The sequence below is a fragment of the Narcine bancroftii genome, chromosome 9 (genome assembly GCF_036971445.1).
Source record: "Narcine bancroftii isolate sNarBan1 chromosome 9, sNarBan1.hap1, whole genome shotgun sequence".
Taxonomy (NCBI): domain Eukaryota; kingdom Metazoa; phylum Chordata; class Chondrichthyes; order Torpediniformes; family Narcinidae; genus Narcine; species Narcine bancroftii.
The window spans coordinates 83,339,641-83,356,318 of NC_091477.1; the positions used below are offsets into that span (position 1 = coordinate 83,339,641).

The 16,678-nt window shown below is 41.3% G+C and overlaps 1 protein-coding gene and 1 long non-coding RNA gene across 5 annotated transcripts in view; one reads left to right on the forward strand and one right to left on the reverse strand.

The window, feature by feature from the left end:
• Positions 1–6,102, forward strand: part of LOC138742360 (uncharacterized) — an 83,085-nt gene extending 76,983 nt beyond the window's left edge. Inside the window, exons 4-6 of the long non-coding RNA XR_011344102.1 lie at positions 2,422–2,492; positions 3,989–4,131; positions 5,768–6,102. This is a non-coding gene — a long non-coding RNA (uncharacterized lncRNA). The remainder of the gene's footprint in view (positions 1–2,421; positions 2,493–3,988; positions 4,132–5,767) is intronic.
• clstn2a (calsyntenin 2a) overlaps positions 1–16,678 on the reverse strand; it is a 453,983-nt gene that overhangs the window by 44,499 nt on the left and 392,806 nt on the right. The gene's annotated exons all lie outside the window — the stretch shown is intronic.

The following is a 16,678-nucleotide window of genomic DNA, read 5'->3' on the forward strand; positions in this document are numbered from 1 at the left end:
TCTGTTGTGTCCAAGAGCTCTCCCTTAAAACATTCAAAAATTGCACAAATATTAAACGTGGTGATGGGTGGCTAAGGGGCTACTTTGTTGGAGTCACAATTCACAGCTTATTTTGATTGGATACCACACCATCTATTACTTGATTGCAGGTCGAGTAGCAGGAGTAAGCCATTAGTCATTTTATCTCACTGGGCCAAACAGATGTTCATCTGAAAGTTCATTGATCTGAAACATAACCATTATTTATCTTCATGGATACTAAATATTTCCTACAACTTTTGTTTTAATTTTAAATATTCGAGGATATTAAGTCGAGGAATGATTCCTTAGACAGTGAAACCCCTGTTATCCGGATTTCAGGAAACAGGCAAAAAATAATCACAGAAAATAAATAGGTAAAAAATACAGAAGTTTAAAATTGGCATGCCGGAAAATTCACTTATCCAGCATCTATCAATCCCCATAGGGAATGTTAAGTGTCTGTAAAAGATATATATTTGGATGAGAGGTCAAAAATGTTATTTTTACCTGCTCCTCAATATTTGAACTGTCACGATTGGAAACCACTTTCTCCTTGAAACCAGAATGAACAGAAAGAAATGAATCAAAGAAATGCATCAGGTTATCAATGAAATGCTGTGAAGTAGCCATTAACTCTGAGCTGGAGAGTAAAACTTAATGTTCATTTTTGCAGCACGAAGTAGTATAAAACTTGGCCAAGCAAAGGACCATCCTTAGGAATCCATGTGCGAAATGAACAAATATTCCTTGCTGGCCAATCTTTTTGTGTGCTCTGGTGGATTAAGTCTCTGGCACAGTGGAATGTCCAGAGAAGGAACTCGTTTCAATTGCTCTCAGGATACTGGGCAGGGATGTGCACCTGGAGTTTGCAGATGCTGGAATTTTGAGCAAATAAAATGCTGGAGGAACTTAGCAAGTCAGACAGCATCAATGGGTAGGTCAGTCGATGTTTTGGCTCTGGGCCCTTCCTCGAGATTAATGAGAAAAATGGTGATATTATATAGTAAAGGGGAAAGATCCAACCCTACAGTCAGGGCCCACTCCATCACTCCTGTCAGAGCTTATGGCAATTGCCTCAGAATTGCTGGGTCAGTGGTGCACATTCTTTCCCCCTTTAATATACATTATATCACCTCCTTTCTCTTTTAATTCTTGATAAAGGGACCAGACCCGAAACGTTGACTATTTCTCCCCATGAAGGCTGTCTGAACTGCTGGATTCCTCCAGCAACTACATCTTGAGCTTTCATAAACCATTTACATTAAGGCAGTGGAGTGCTTTTAGCCTCAGTGCCTTTCAGTCATATTTAGATACAGCATGGAGACAGACCCTTTGGCCCAGAGAGTTTGCACTGAACATCAATTACACAGATACATTAATCCTATGTTAGCCCCATTTTATTTATTCTCCCCACATTCTCATCAACCCCCCCCCCCCCCCGCCACAGATTTTACAGCTCAGCTACACACTATGAGCAATATTCATGGTCAATTAACCAACAAATCCAAAACTCTTTGGTCTGTGGGAGGAAACTAGAACACCTGGAAGAAACATAGGTGATCACAGGGAGAACATCCAAAGTCTGCACGCACATCCTCAGAGGTCAGGGTTGAACTTGGGTCTCTGAAGCTGAGAGGCAGTGGCTTTACAAACTCTACCTCTGCACTGCCCACAGTCGACAGGTAAAATCTACAAAGAAATGCATGAGTGCCTCAGATACCAGAGTGGAACTGATTCAGTATTGACAGCATCCAGATAATTGGCACTATGTGACCTGTGGCCTTTGACATGATACCTTTGTGTCCAAGTTAACATGACAAGGTATTATCAAACAACTGTTAAATTGTTTACAACTCCTAACTTTTGCTGACACTGCAATACTATTCAATATTCTCTTTTTGCACTATTTATCTCTATCTCAATCTCCTAAAGCCAGGGATTTTCAGTTCCAACAATTCATCCTCCAGATACTCTGTTGTGGTGTACAGTACTTTTGTATGTTAAGCAATAGGATTTGATAAAAAAAATCCATCCAGGGCATCAAAAGCCTTACTATAGATTTTCAGTCTTGGTTACTCTGTACATGATGTACCAGTGAGCATACGGTGTGTGATAATATTAGAAAGATGACTTGCAGCACTTGTGTTCTGATGTGCCTTATGCAAAATCCACATCTTAAGCTCTAAAGCAGACCTTAGGCAGATTGTTGAATCCTTGTTCTGCTTTAATTAAGGTACCTGACCTTAAACTTGAACACTGCTGAGAATGAGGCAAGCATTTATCCCTTGCAACATCTCGAGGTTGACCACTGTAACGCCACCATCAAGAATGCCTTTCTTTCCATCCTGTGCCTGCACTTGGAAAATCAGATTACCCGGCTATGTTTCTTCATTCACACAGGCAGAAACTGAACTGGATATCATCTGGACAAGCCATCTTTGTTTGCCTACCCAGGAATGAAGAAGGATGTAGTATGTAGCAAACCTTAGCCAAGTTCGTCACAGGCACTAACCTCACATCCATTCCTACTGCCTCAAGAAATCAGGCAACATCATCAGGGATTCCCTTCAACTTGTCATATCCTTTAGTTGCTGCTACCATCAGGAGGAACATGCAGAAACCTAAAGTCTAGCACATCTAGGTTCAAGAACATTTTTTTTACCCAATAGCTATCAGACTCTTGAAGCTTCCTGTACTATCCTAAGCAGAATACCATTCCAGGAACAAAGTTTTACCTGCACTATTATAATGTCACAATTTTTGCACTAATTGCAACTGTAAATATTGGCCTATTCCTTTATGATAATCCTTATTTTCCATTGTGTGGTCATTTAATTTATATTCATTGTTTATTGGTGTATTTTATGTACCTGTGGAGCTGCAAGAAAAACATTGGTCCATTTGTACATATGATGTGCATGACAATAAACTCTCATCATCCACATCCCCCTGACAAGTTAGCATGATTAACCCTAGCCTTGTTGTTCTCTACTTCTCCGACTCTAGTTACTCTTCATGCCCAATTCTGCTGAGAAATCTTAAGAAATTTATTTTCTATTCATTCCTTCCCAGGCCTAGCATCGTGTTGTAGAGTAATGAGAAATATTTGACTAAAATAATGCCATGTCAAGTTGAGTGGGTTACACAGACGACAGACTCTGCATAAATCCTTGTATTGGGAGAATTCAAAAATATTCCTAAGATTGCAAATTATATCTGGCTTTATGTTAACAGGTTATAAAAGCAAAATTCTTGTTTAACTCAATGTCAAATCACACTATGACAGATTCTGAAGTGAGCAGAACCAATGTTTTGATAAACTTAATACTGTGAGAATAAAACATAAGCTCATGTTATTAATGTGTATACCAAAATGCACATATTTATTTCAACAATTTCTGTAGCTGTATGATTAAATTTCATTGCTTAAAGTTAACCTACAAGTTATTTGTAATCATAAAATCAGAGAGATTTGCGGCATGGCAATAGACCCTTTGGCCCAACTCGTCCATGCTGACCAATTTATCTACCTCACCAAATCCCATTTGGGTGTGTTTGGACCACAGCTCTCTAAATCTTTTGTATCCATGTACCTGTCTAAATGCATTTCAAACATCATAAAAGCACTCACCTCGACAGGATCTTTCGCAGCTTGTATCATGTACCCGCTGTCCTCTATGTCAAAAAGATGACTCTCGTATCTTTTTCAAATCTTTCCCCTCACTTTAAATCTATGTCCTCTAGTTTTAGACTATCTAACGCTGTGGATAAAAATAAGACGGCGACCATTCATTTTTTTTCTAAGCCCTCATGATTTTAAATCCTTCTATAAAGTTGACCTTCAGTCTCCTCTGCTCCAGGGGGGGAAAATAAAAGTCCCGGGCTCTCCTTATAACTCGAGGCCCTCTGTCCCAGCAACATGCTCGTGAATCTTTTCTGCACCTGCTTAATAACATCCTCTCTGCAGCTTGGCAACCAGATCTGCAAGCATTACTCCAAGTGTGGTCTCACCAATGTCTTGCATCACTCCATCTGTTTCCATGGATTTTTAACCATACAGTAATGACTCACCAGTGCAGAGAAAAGAAATCAAATTGAAATCTGCAGACGGTAAGTTAACTGATAATGGAATTTGTGCCCCACAAGTGACCCAATTTTTCTAATAAATACAATAGCATCTAACAGAAAATATTCTTAACTTGCATCACTTTACAGCACTGGTGATTTGTGACAGTAATAGGGCAAGACAACAAATTGTAGTGAGGCTCATTATTTGAAGAAATTTCAGGTTGTAATTGACTTTTGGCTGAATTGCTTGTAAATTCAATATTCTTGCACATGTGACAGTTTTAAATTAGCTAACAATCAATACCTGCCCTGGAAAGTCAACCAGTGAGGCTGAGAAAGAGGGCAAATAAGGATATTTTACATGAACTTTTCTGAATTCATTATTTATCATTTGGGGATTTTTATTAAACTGTTCTTTTTATTACTGCTATTTTTTTTAATGTTAATTAAGATTCTATCATGTTTGTTTCATAATCCTGTCATGAACAAATTATTAAAATGGAATATTATATCACAGTACAGGCCCTTTGCCCCACAATGTTGTGATGACCTATGTAAACCTATTCCACAACAACCTCATCTTCCCAACCATATACCCATATGTGCCTATCCAGGACCCTTTTAAATATCCCCATTGTACTAGCCTCCACCACCAGCACCAATAATATATTCCAGGCACCCACCACTCAGTGTAAAAATAATGAGATCTTATATCTCCCCTAAACTTTCCTACACTCACTACATGTCCTCAGTTATTTGCTATTGTCACCCTGTGAAAAAATGTTGGCAGTCAACCCTATATCTATGCTTCTCATAATCCTATGAATCTCTATTAAGTCACCTCTTATATGCCACCTCAAAGAGAAAAGCCCTAATTCTATCAACTTTTATGAGATGTCTCCAATTCATGCAACATCCTGGTAAATCTCCTCTGCATCATTTCTAAACCTTCTACATATTTATTGCAATGAGGTGCTTAGAACTGAACATATATTCCAAGTGTGGTCTAACCAGAATTTTATTGAGCTGCAACATTACCTCACAGCTCAAATTCAATCCCCCCGACTAATGAAGACCAGCACACCATAACACCTTTTTAACTACTCAATCAACCTGCATGGCAACCTTGAGGGACCTATGATCTTGGAGCCCAAGATTCCTTTGTTCTCCTCGCTGTTAAGTATAGTGCCATTACCATGTACTCCACCTTCAGGTTTGACATTCCGAAGTGCATCTCTTCACACTTATCCAGATTCACCTCAATTTGCCACTACTCCACTGAACTCTGCATCCTGTTTATATCCTGTTGAAACCAAAGACAGCATTCTACACTCTCCTCCAACCTATGCATCTGACTTATTGACCCATCCCTCAGTATAGATGCCTGTGGAATGTTGCAAGTCTCTGACCCAGACCAAATAAATTACATCTACTACCATCCTCTGCCTTTTGAAAGCAAGCCATTTCAGACTCCATTCTGCCATGCCTCACGACTTTCTGGAGGACATTTTCAAGCACCCTACCAAAATCCATATATAGTAAAACCCCTGGCATATAGCACCTATGTAGATTTGTAGATGCTGTATAAGTGTATTTTCCGGTTGCTTGAGAGTTATTCTTATAAAGCCTAATTAAAACATATCCACTGCCTCATGATCCTCTGATTTCTGTTCACCAGACAACATTAATGTATGGATACTGTGACAAATCTTGAATCTGCTCTGCCAGCCATTTGAAAAAGAATTGAACCTCTACATTAATATCCTTATTGAATTACTTACCTTTTTTTGCAACGTGGGTCCTGATATACAACTATCTTCTGACCTTTTCAAACTAAACAATTCAAAAAGAGCCCGGTCGACGAAGTCCATCTTGGAGGTACGAAGAATGCAACGTCACTTAACTCTTTTATCGATGTCAGACTTCATATAAAATTGGTTACTTTTCTGAAACTGGGCCTTAATATCATTGATGGTTGATGATCCAACATTAAATTCATCCATAAGCACTGTATGATTTTCACCTTTTCTTCCCATTTCTTACACATCTCTATCTTCTGCTTAAGGAAAAACACTACATGTTTACACCTACCTAGTTGTTTTTCTTTTGTTGTGGTAACAATTGGGGGGGGGGGGAGGGAGAAATTTGTCCAAATAATTTACTGTGAAATGGAATATCTGTTTGTTTACCTTGGTCATGACATGGGAACTGGTTGCAGGTGTCGCCTGGCGCGAGTGGCGGATTGGAGAACTAACGGTGAGAATTACCAATTTTAAAATTATGCATTTTTTACCTATTATTTTCTTCTTATTTATTTTATTTTTGATTTATTTTAGTCTTTTTTTTTTAAACATTGCTTGAAGCTGGCAGTTGCTTGAAATCTGGATACCAGGAACTTTACCTTCATTACTTTTTTTGGTCACCTCCTCGCAAAACTCAATCAGGCTCATGAATCAACCTGCAAAGCCATGCTGGCTTTTCATAAAAAATCCTGTACTTAAGAATCCTCTCCAATAATTTGCCACTACTGACACAAGATTCACAGGCCTATAATTCGCAGGATTATTGATGTATTGGTGGTCATATACCAAAATTCCTTGGATTCTGGGCAGGTCCCGGCAGACTGGAAGACAGCAAATGTCACGCCACTTTTTAAGAAGGGATGTAGGCAGAAGACTGGAAATTATCGGCCAATTAGCTTGATGTCTGTAGTTGGAAAAATGGTTGAAGCTGTCATTAAAGATGAAATAGTGAAACTTTTGGAACGTAAGGGTTCAATCAGGCAGATGCAGCATGGTTTTAGAAAGGGAAGATCTTGTTTGACCAACTTGTTAGGATTCTTTGAGGATATAATGGGTGCGGTGGATAGAGGGGAACAGGTTGATGTTGTCTATTTGGATTTCCAGAAAGCGTTTGATAAGGTGCCGCACAAGAGACTTCTCAATAAGTTACAGGAAAGTGGAGTCCGGGGAAGTATATTGGCCTGGATTGAAAATTGGTTGTCTGACAGGAGGCAGAGAGTCGGGATAAATGGGAGTTTTTCAGGTTGGCAGAGAGTGGTAAGTGGGGTGCCGCAGGCGTCAGTGTTAGGCCCACAACTGTTCATTATTTACATTGATGACTTGGAGGAGGGGACAAAATGTGGTGTAGCCAAGTTTGCGGATGACACCAAATTGAGTGGAAGAGCAAATTGTAATGAGGATATGGAGAGTCTGCAGAGGGATAGAGTTAAGCTGGATGAGTGGGCAAAGGTCTGGCAGATGGAATACAATGTTAGTAAGTGTGAGGTTATCCACTTTGGCAAGAAAAATAAAAGAGCTGAATATTATTTAAAGGGTGAAAAACTACAGCATGCTGTTGTGCAGAGGGACTTGGGAGTGCTTGTGTTTGAATCGCAAAAAGTTAGGCTGCAGGTGCAGCAGGTTATTAAGAAGGCAAATGGAATGTTGGCCTTCATCACTAGAGGAATTGAATTCAGGAGTAGGGAGGTAATGTTGCAACTGTATAAGGTACTGGTGAGACTGCACCTGGAGTACTGTGTCCAGTTCTGGTCTCCATATTTGAGGAAGGATATACTGGCTTTGGAGACAGTCCAGAGGAGGTTTACTAGGTTGATCCCTGGGATGAAGGGGTTGACTTATGATGAAAGATTAAATCATCTAGGATTGTATTCGCTCGAGTTCAGAAGAATGAGAGGAGATCTTATAGAAACATATAGGATTATGAAGGGTATGGATAGGATAGATGTAGGAAGGTTCTTTGAGCTGGCCGGGGAAACTAAAACGAGAGGACACAGTCTCAAGATTTGGGGGAGTAGATTTGGGACAGAGATGAGGAAAAATAGTTTTTCCCAGAGAGTAGTGAATGTTTGGAATTCTCTAACCAAGGAAGTGGTTGAGGCTGCCTCATTAAACATATTTAAAATTCGGTTAGATAAATTTTTACATGATAGAGGAATTAGGGGATATGGGGAGAAGGCAGGTAGGTGGAGTTAGGTCATAAATTAGATCAGCCATGATCATATTGAATGGCGGAGCAGGCTCGATGGGCCATTTTTGGCCTACTCCTGTTCCTACTTCCTATGTTCCTATGTTCTCCCTCATACCTTACTTGAACAAGGGACCACATTTGCCATTTTCCAATCCACAGGTACCTTTCCTATGGCCAGGGAAGATGCAAATATCACCTATTCCCCAGAAATCTCTTCCATTAGTTCTTGTAGTGACTTGGAGTATATCATAGCTAGTCCAGGGATTTACTTATCCAATTTTTTTTTAAAGGAGATCCCCCACCCTCTTTCTTAATTTCAATATGTTCCAGCACATTAGCCTGTTTAACACTGAACTCACATCCTCTGAAATCCCTATCCCTGGTTAACAATGTAGCAAAGTATTCATTTAGGACTTCTCCTATGTCCTGGCCTCCCGACACCTTTATCCCCTTTATCCCTCAGTGGTACTACACTCACTCTAGTCATCCTTCTGTTCTTTACATGCGCTCAGAACATCTTAAGGTTTTCCTTAAGCCTGCCAGGGCTTCTTGTGCCACCTTGCAGCTGTCAGTTCTTTCTTAATTGAGCTTGATGCTTTCTCTTCATAAGGAAGAATGGAGATCAAAGTTAATGCTCTTCCTAAAATATATTCAGTTCATTTTGCTCTCCTCCTCGAGGTGGGTATCCTTTGATCATTTTACATTAAGAATGCTTTTTCTTCAACAATTTTCCAACTTGCCTATTGGTTACACTTCCATAAGGGATCTCCATCTTCTCACCCACTTTCCTCTCCACTTAGAGAGCTATCCCCGCACCCAATCATTTCTCAGTTTTTTTTTCTCTTCTGCCCTGTCAGGCTCTGATAGCTCAGTGGTTAGAGCACTGGTCTTGTAAATGTATTACTATGTGACAATAATGGAACTTTTACCTTTAGCTACAGATGACCCCCTTGCTTGTTGGCCTGTAATCCTACCCTTGCCTCTTCTTCCCTCACCATCTCTCCTTCCCCCGCCCTTTCATTCAGGTGGCTGTCTGCCTTTTTTACTCATACCTTGATAAAGGGCTCAAGCCTAAAACATTGGTTATATCCCTTTATTTTCTATGGATGCTATGTGGTCTGCTGAGTTTCATCACTTTTGTGAATTGCACTATAATTAATTCATCGACAGACTTTGCTGTTTAACACCATTCCTTCAGTTCTATTATCCAAGTGGTATACTCTATGCCAAGCCTGAATTAGGTCACCCATCAAGGATTCACCCAAGGTCCCCATATGACCTCATCCATAAGCAAAACAAGCCCAAAATTTCCACTAGGGAATATTTCAATGAAGATCTTGGTGAATTTTTTTCTGTTCCTCCTTAACCTAAGAACATAGAGGCTAGATCTACAGGCACTCAGGATGGCGTGTAATCAAGAGGTGTCATCAGGAATGATGCCATGCCATCCCATTATAGTGGATGCCCAACAGTTAAGTATGTGGGTAGTAGAGTGGTCTGGGTAATAGAGCCACTGCCTTACAGCTCCAATGACCTGGGTTCAATCTTAACCCTTGGTCCTGTCTGTGTCGAGTTTGCACATTCTTCCTGTGATCATGTGGGTTTTCTTTGGGTCCCTTTGTTTCCTCCCACATCCTAAAGATACGTGGGTTGGTAGGTTAATACCTGCTGTAAATTGCTCTGAGTGAGTGTAGTGGTTGAAACTGAAAGGGGTTGATGGGAATGTGGGGAGATCAAAAATAGGGTCACAAGATTTAAGAGCAGAAGTGGGCCCTGTAATGGAAGATTTAAATCGTGTTTTTTTACTTTTGCAGCATTTGCTTCTGCAGGGCTGAGAACCTGCTTGTTTTTTAGAATCAGCAGACATAAGCTAAATTCCACCGAGGGGCCAGAGATGCAGTTATCTGACGAAAGGACATCTGTGTACCAAGAACATTTAATCTTCCTGCTTGTTTTGGTCACAGACTGTCAGAGGCCTAACCTTGATGCAAAATAGACCATTGTATTCAAAGTGATAAGCTGAAAATTACATTATTCGATAGAAGCCTAGGCATGCTAGCTTGCTCGCTTATCTTTCTTACTGTGCTGGGAATAGGTGCTTGGGTAAGCAGTTTTGGGTAATATAAGCCATGGTCCTGCTGCTGAAGTTTGAGACTTTCCGAGAGGTGGCAACATCTCTCAGCAAGAAGAAGAACTTCTAGAGTCCAGCCAACATCCCGGTCGGGGGAGGTGGAGAAGCTGCTACTGGCGCCCTGACAACCTACTACAAATGTGCGGTCGTTGCCTCACTTCGGCAGTTGGGACCAGTCCAGGCGTTGATAAGTATAGTTGGGAAGGGCTTGCATATTGTAGTTTGAAATCAGCTTTTGAATTTGTAATAAACATTTGCATAAACTGAACTGCTCTCGGTGTGTGTCTATTTTCTTTCGGTAGCTCAAACACTGTGACCAATCTAAAACAAACAAAATGAGAGGTATAAGTTTACCCAAGACAGGCCCATTAAGTCTGCTCCGCCATTCTAATCATGAGGTGATCCTTCTCCTACTCAGCCACAATCCCTGGATTTCACCCCATAACTCTTGATAGCTTGACTAATCAAATACCTGCCAATCTCTGCCTTAAATACAATCAACAACCTTTCTTCCACACCTGTGGCAAAAGTTCCACAGACTTATGGCCATCTAACTAAAGATGTATTTCCGCATCTCTGTTTTAAATCTTACTTTTATCCTGAAATCATGCCCTCTAGTCCTAGATTCCCCTATCCTGGGAAACATGATTAATATGGGATTGGTGCAAATAGGTGTTTGGTAGTTGGCATCAAATCCAAGGTTCAAAGGATCTACTTGTGTGTTTCATGATTCCAAGATTCTTATCTATTTCTCCCTCTATATCTATTAGTCCTCATCAGCATTTCTAATTGCTATACTTTAACTTAATTATACATTAGAAGGTTTCAAATGCTTGTAGATCTGCAGTATCTTTGCACCATTTTATCCATCTGGTGGGATTTTGGGATTGATGTCTTTTGCAGGTTTAACATTTCAGTTAACCCCAAGTACATTTCCACCTGGGAAAATTGTAACAATCCTTGAGTTGAAACATAAAGCTTTTAATTATTGCCCCAAAACTCTATTCCTAATTTCAGCATCTAGTTGTTCACTGTGAAATGAACATAATAACCATGTAAAGCCCTTCCACAGAATTGAACCCCTACTTTGAACCAAAATGTTTTACCACTTCAGCAAATCTTGATTTGTTCTGTCAAAAGTGGTGTCTTTACAGTCCAACAGCTATTGGAAATACTCTCTACCACTAATTAACTATCTGTTACTATGGCAATATTTTCTTTAATTTACATCAATCATTTAACCAATTAGTTAAGGTGTAAATGAGAAAACATGAAATCTTTGCACTTGCAATAAATGTCCAATCAATTTCCCCCATAACAGGCTAACACACAAATTGTCTAATTGGCTGATTTAAATGAGCCTTAAAATAAATGCCTAAAATCTAGCTGTGGCTGCATTATGTTATTTCTATAGCTCTGTTTATTGTTAAATACTCTTAACACAAGGATAATGGTGTGAAAGGATATCCAAATAAACTAATAAACAACAAGTAAAACAGAATTCAAATGTTCGACAATCCTTCAATACATGTCAAATATATGTACAGGACAATTTTAGATAAAATCATAAATTAGTCATGGATGGACTCCAGTATTAGTCAGTTTCCTCATGGTCCAGACTATTTAAATATACAACATTGATTAAGCCATCAAAACAAAAAGTTAAAATGGTCAGAGAACAACATCTGGATATCAAAATTGATAGCACTCTGGCAGAATTCATTTTTTTCTGAAACCTGCATAAGTTTTAATTCTACAAACTATAAATTTGATCAATGTAGGTTGTAAGCCTACTCCTCATGAATGAAAGTTTTTAATTCTCAGGCATGACAGAAGTCGAATACGATAGAAGCTGAAAAAATATTTAGAATTTTGCTATTTACATAGAATGGAAAACATCAGCAAAGTTTCCCAAAAGCTTTGCTCCCACTAAAAAAAATGAGAGGACAATCACTATTTAACACAGTTCCAAAAGTTGTTGCTGTGTTCAAACAAATACATCAGAAAAGTTTGATAATTCCCCCATTCTGCACTTGAAGTAATCTTGAAGAGGATGGAATGAGAACAGATTAAATTAACTAAAATGCAATTTAATTAAATGTTAAACATTGGAAAACCTGAAAAGATCATTCAAGACAGGCAGTAAATGTCATGAAGAAAAAAAAGGTGATATTTAAGGGTTAGTTTGTCATAAATCTATAAAAGAGCAAAGGCTAGAATTTAAAGAAAAAGGAAACCAAGTGAAATGGTCCCGGAACAAAGCAACATTAGCTTTGTCATATCCCTTGGAACAAGAGGCATAAAACTGAAGATGCTGGAATCTGGAGTAAATTAAAGAAGTTCCTGGAAGAACTCAATGAGTCAGCCTGCATCTGACATGTTCGAGTTCCTCCAGCAAAACTACTCTTTTGCTCCCTTAGGATATGAATGTGCACTTTGGCTCAAGCATATCCTCAGTCAAAGTACATTTGGGGGGAGAATGAATTGCCAAAGATCTGAATGGTTCAAGGGAAATAACCTTTCACAGGAGCACAATTGAGCATGTCCTGTCTGGCTGCATTATTGCATGGTCAAGGCATCAGACCAGCAGTCTGTACACAGGACCATGAAAACAGTTGGGGTCTCCCTTTCCTCTACAGATGACATTCACTGGGAGTGCTGACTAAAGAGGGCTCAAGGAATTATAGAAAACCCTTTCCATCCATTGTATAGTATATTCAAGTTTATCATCCAATTCTACAAATACAACTGGAAAAAAAACAACATTTTCTCGTCCTTGGTACAAAATACTGAAAACACATATACAGACATAACACACATACAAATGATACATATCCAGAGTATGTATGTACAAATATTATAGCAAATAAATGTTATTGTTAAGTAAATACTGTATATACTCATGTAATAGTTTATCTTATGTAATAGTTGATACCCCCTCTTTTGGCCCAAAAAATACCGTGTTTTCCATACGACCCATGTAAAAGTCGCCCCTCCTATTTTTTGGCCCCAAGCGTCTGCCCATCCAAGCTCCTGATACCCCAAGCGCGAAGCCTCGGCTGCCTGTTCAATTGAGCTCCCAATGACCTGACCATTAGGTTGCCTTGGTTGCCTGGCCAACTGAGCTCCTGATGCCCCAACTATGGACCCTCGCTCTGGCTGCCCAAACACCAGAACTCTGATGTCCTGGTCACAGCCTCTCTCCTAGCCCCGGCCGCCCACCTTTCGGAGCTTCCAATGGCCCAAACATGGACTTACTACCCAGTCTTGGCCACTTGCCCAATCATCCAAACTCCTGACTCCTTGAACAACACAATACGTACTGCGGTCAAAAGTAGTAACTACCCCCTAAATTTGATCCAAAATAATGGTCCCCAAAACTTTTGGAAATCTTGTGTGAATTAGCCCCTCAAAAATATGATCTGTGTAAAGTTAAACCTTGCCTCCAAATTTGACATGAAAAATTGGTCAAAAAAAAAATTCAGCTATTATTTGAGTATATATGGTAGCAGAGTCACCGATGGTGGGAAGAAGTTATTTCTCAGCCTAGTGGTTCTGGCTCTAATACTCCTGTATCTCTTTCCTGAAGGGGCAGTAGCTGGAAGAAGCTACATGCGGGGTGGTTGGGTTCCTCAATAATTATGAGCCCTCTTTAATCAACGATCCCAGTAAATTATGTCAATGATGAGGGGAAGGCAGACCCCAGTGATCCTTTCTGTCCTTCTTATGGTCGTGTATTTTGACCTCTGATCTGACGGTCTACAGCAAACATGCCACACTGTGATGCAATGGGCAGGAGGCTCTAAATGGCGCTCCTGCAGAAAGTTGACAGCACGTTGGCTGGTAGCCTTACCTACCTCATTCTTCTCAGGAAGTGCGGTTGTTGTGCCTTTCTGAGGAGATGTTTTACGTGCAGGATAGGTTGTTTCTTAAGTGGATTCCAAGGAACTTGGTGCTCTTTACTCTCTCCACTACAGAGTTATTAATATGCAGTGGAAACTGGATGATTCTGGACCTCCTGAAGTTCACAATTATCTCCTTCGTTTTGTCCACATTAAGACTCAGGTAGTATCTTGCAGTCAGACGAAGTGAGAGGAAACTTCCAGGCAAACCTCAAAGCAAAGCTCGAGGATGCAATCCGCCTCATGGACTCATCCCCTGAAACCCTCTGGGATCAGCTGAAGACTACCATACTGCAATCCACTGAAGAGGTACTGGGCTTCTCCTCCAGGAAAAACAAGGACTGGTTCGATGAAAACAACCAGGAAATCCAGGAGCTGCTGGCGAAGAAGCGAGCTGCCCACCAGGCTCACCTTGCAAAGCCGTCCTGGCCAGAGAAGAAACGAGCCTTCCGTCGCACATGCAGCCATCTTCAGCGCAAACTCCGGGAGATCCAAAATGAGTGGTGGACTAGCCTCGCCAAACGAACCCAGCTCAGCGCGGACATTGGTGACTTCAGGGGTTTTTATGAGGTTCTAAAGGCTGTGTACGGCCCCTCACCCCAAGTCCAAAGCCCGCTGCGCAGCTCAGATGGCAAAGTTCTCCTCAGCGACAAGATCTCCATCCTCAACCGATGGTCAGAACACTTCCAATCTCTTTTCAGTGCCAACCGCTCAGTCCAAGAATCAACCCTGCTCCAGCTCCCTCAACAGCCCTTAAGGCTAGAGCTTGATGAGGTCGTCACTCGGGAAGAGACATATAAGGCAATTGAACAACTGAAAAGTGGCAAAGCAGCAAGTATGGATGGAATCCCCTCCAGAGGTCTGGAAGGCTGGCGGCAAAACTCTGCATGCTAAACTGCATGAGTTTTTCAAGCTCTGCTGGGACCAAGGAAAGCTGCCTCGGGACCTTCGTGATGCCATCATCATCACCCTGTACAAAAACAAAGGTGAGAAATCAGACTGCTCAAACTACAGGGGAATCATGCTGCTCTCCATTGCAGGCAAAATCTTCGCTAGGATTCTCCTAAATAGAATAATATCTAGTGTCGCCGAAAATGTTCTCCCAGAATCACAGTGCGGCTTTCGCGCAAACAGAGGAACTACTGACATGGTCTTTTCCCTCAGACAGCTCCAAGAAAAGTGCAGAGAACAAAACAAAGGACTCTACATCACCTTTGTTGACCTCACCAAAGCCTTTGACACCGTGAGCAGGAAAGGGCTTTGGCAAATACTAGAGCGCCTCGGATGCCCCCCAAAGTTCCTCAACATGGTTATCCAACTGCACGAAAACCAACAAGGTCGGGTCAGATACAGCAATGAGCTCTCTGAACCCTTCTCCATTAACAATGGCGTGAAGCAACCAACCCTCTTTTCAATCTTCTTCAGCATGATGCTGAAACAAGCCATGAAAGACCTCAACAATGAAGACGCTGTTTACATCCGGTACCACACGGATGGCAGTCTCTTCAATCTGAGGCGCCTGCAAGCTCATACCAAGACACAAGTGCAACTTATCCATGAACTACTCTTTGCAGACGATGCTGCTTTAGTTGCCCTTTCAGAGCCAGCTCTTCAGCGCTTGACGTCCTGTTTTGCGGAAACTGCCAAAATGTTTGGCCTGGAAGTCAGCCTGAAGAAAACTGAGGTCCTCCATCAGCCAGCTCCCCACCATGACTACCAGCCCCCCTACATCTCCATCGGGCACACTGAACTCAAAATGGTCAACCAGTTTACCTATCTTGGCTGCACCATTTCATCAGATGCAAGGATCGACAACGAGATAGACAACAGACTCGCCAAGGCAAATAGCGCTTTTGAAGACTACACAAAAGAGTCTGGAAGAACAACCAACTGAAAAACCTCACAAAGATTAGTGTATACAGAGCCGTTGTCATACCCACACTTCTGTTTGGCTCCAAATCATGGGCATCACCTACGGCTCCTAGAACGCTTCCACCAGCGTTGTCTCCGCTCCATCCTCAACATTCATTGGAGCAACTTCATCTCCAACATCAAAGTACTCGAGATGGCAGAGGTTGACAGCATCGAATCCACGCTGCTGAAGATCCAACTGCGCTGGGTAGGTCACGTCTCCAGAATGGAGGACCATCGCCTTCCCAAGATCATGTTATATGGTGAGCTCTCCACTGGCCACAGTGACAGAGGTGTACCAACGAAGAGGTACAAGGACTGCCTAAAGAAATCTCTTGGTGCCTGCCACATTTACCACCGCCAGTGGGCTGATATCGCCTCAAACCGTGCATCTTGGCGGCTTACAGTTTGGCGGGCAGCAACCTCCTTTGAAGAAGACCACAGAGCCTATCTCACTGACAAAACACAAAGGAGGAAAAACCCAACACCCAACCCCAACCAACCAATTTTCCCTTGCAACCGCTGCAACCGTTTCTGCCTGTCCCGCATCGGACTTGTCAGCCACAAACGAGCCTGCAGCTGACGTGGACATTACCCGTCCATAAATCTTTGTCCACGAAGCCAAGCCAAAGAAGAAGAGTATCTTGCAGTATTC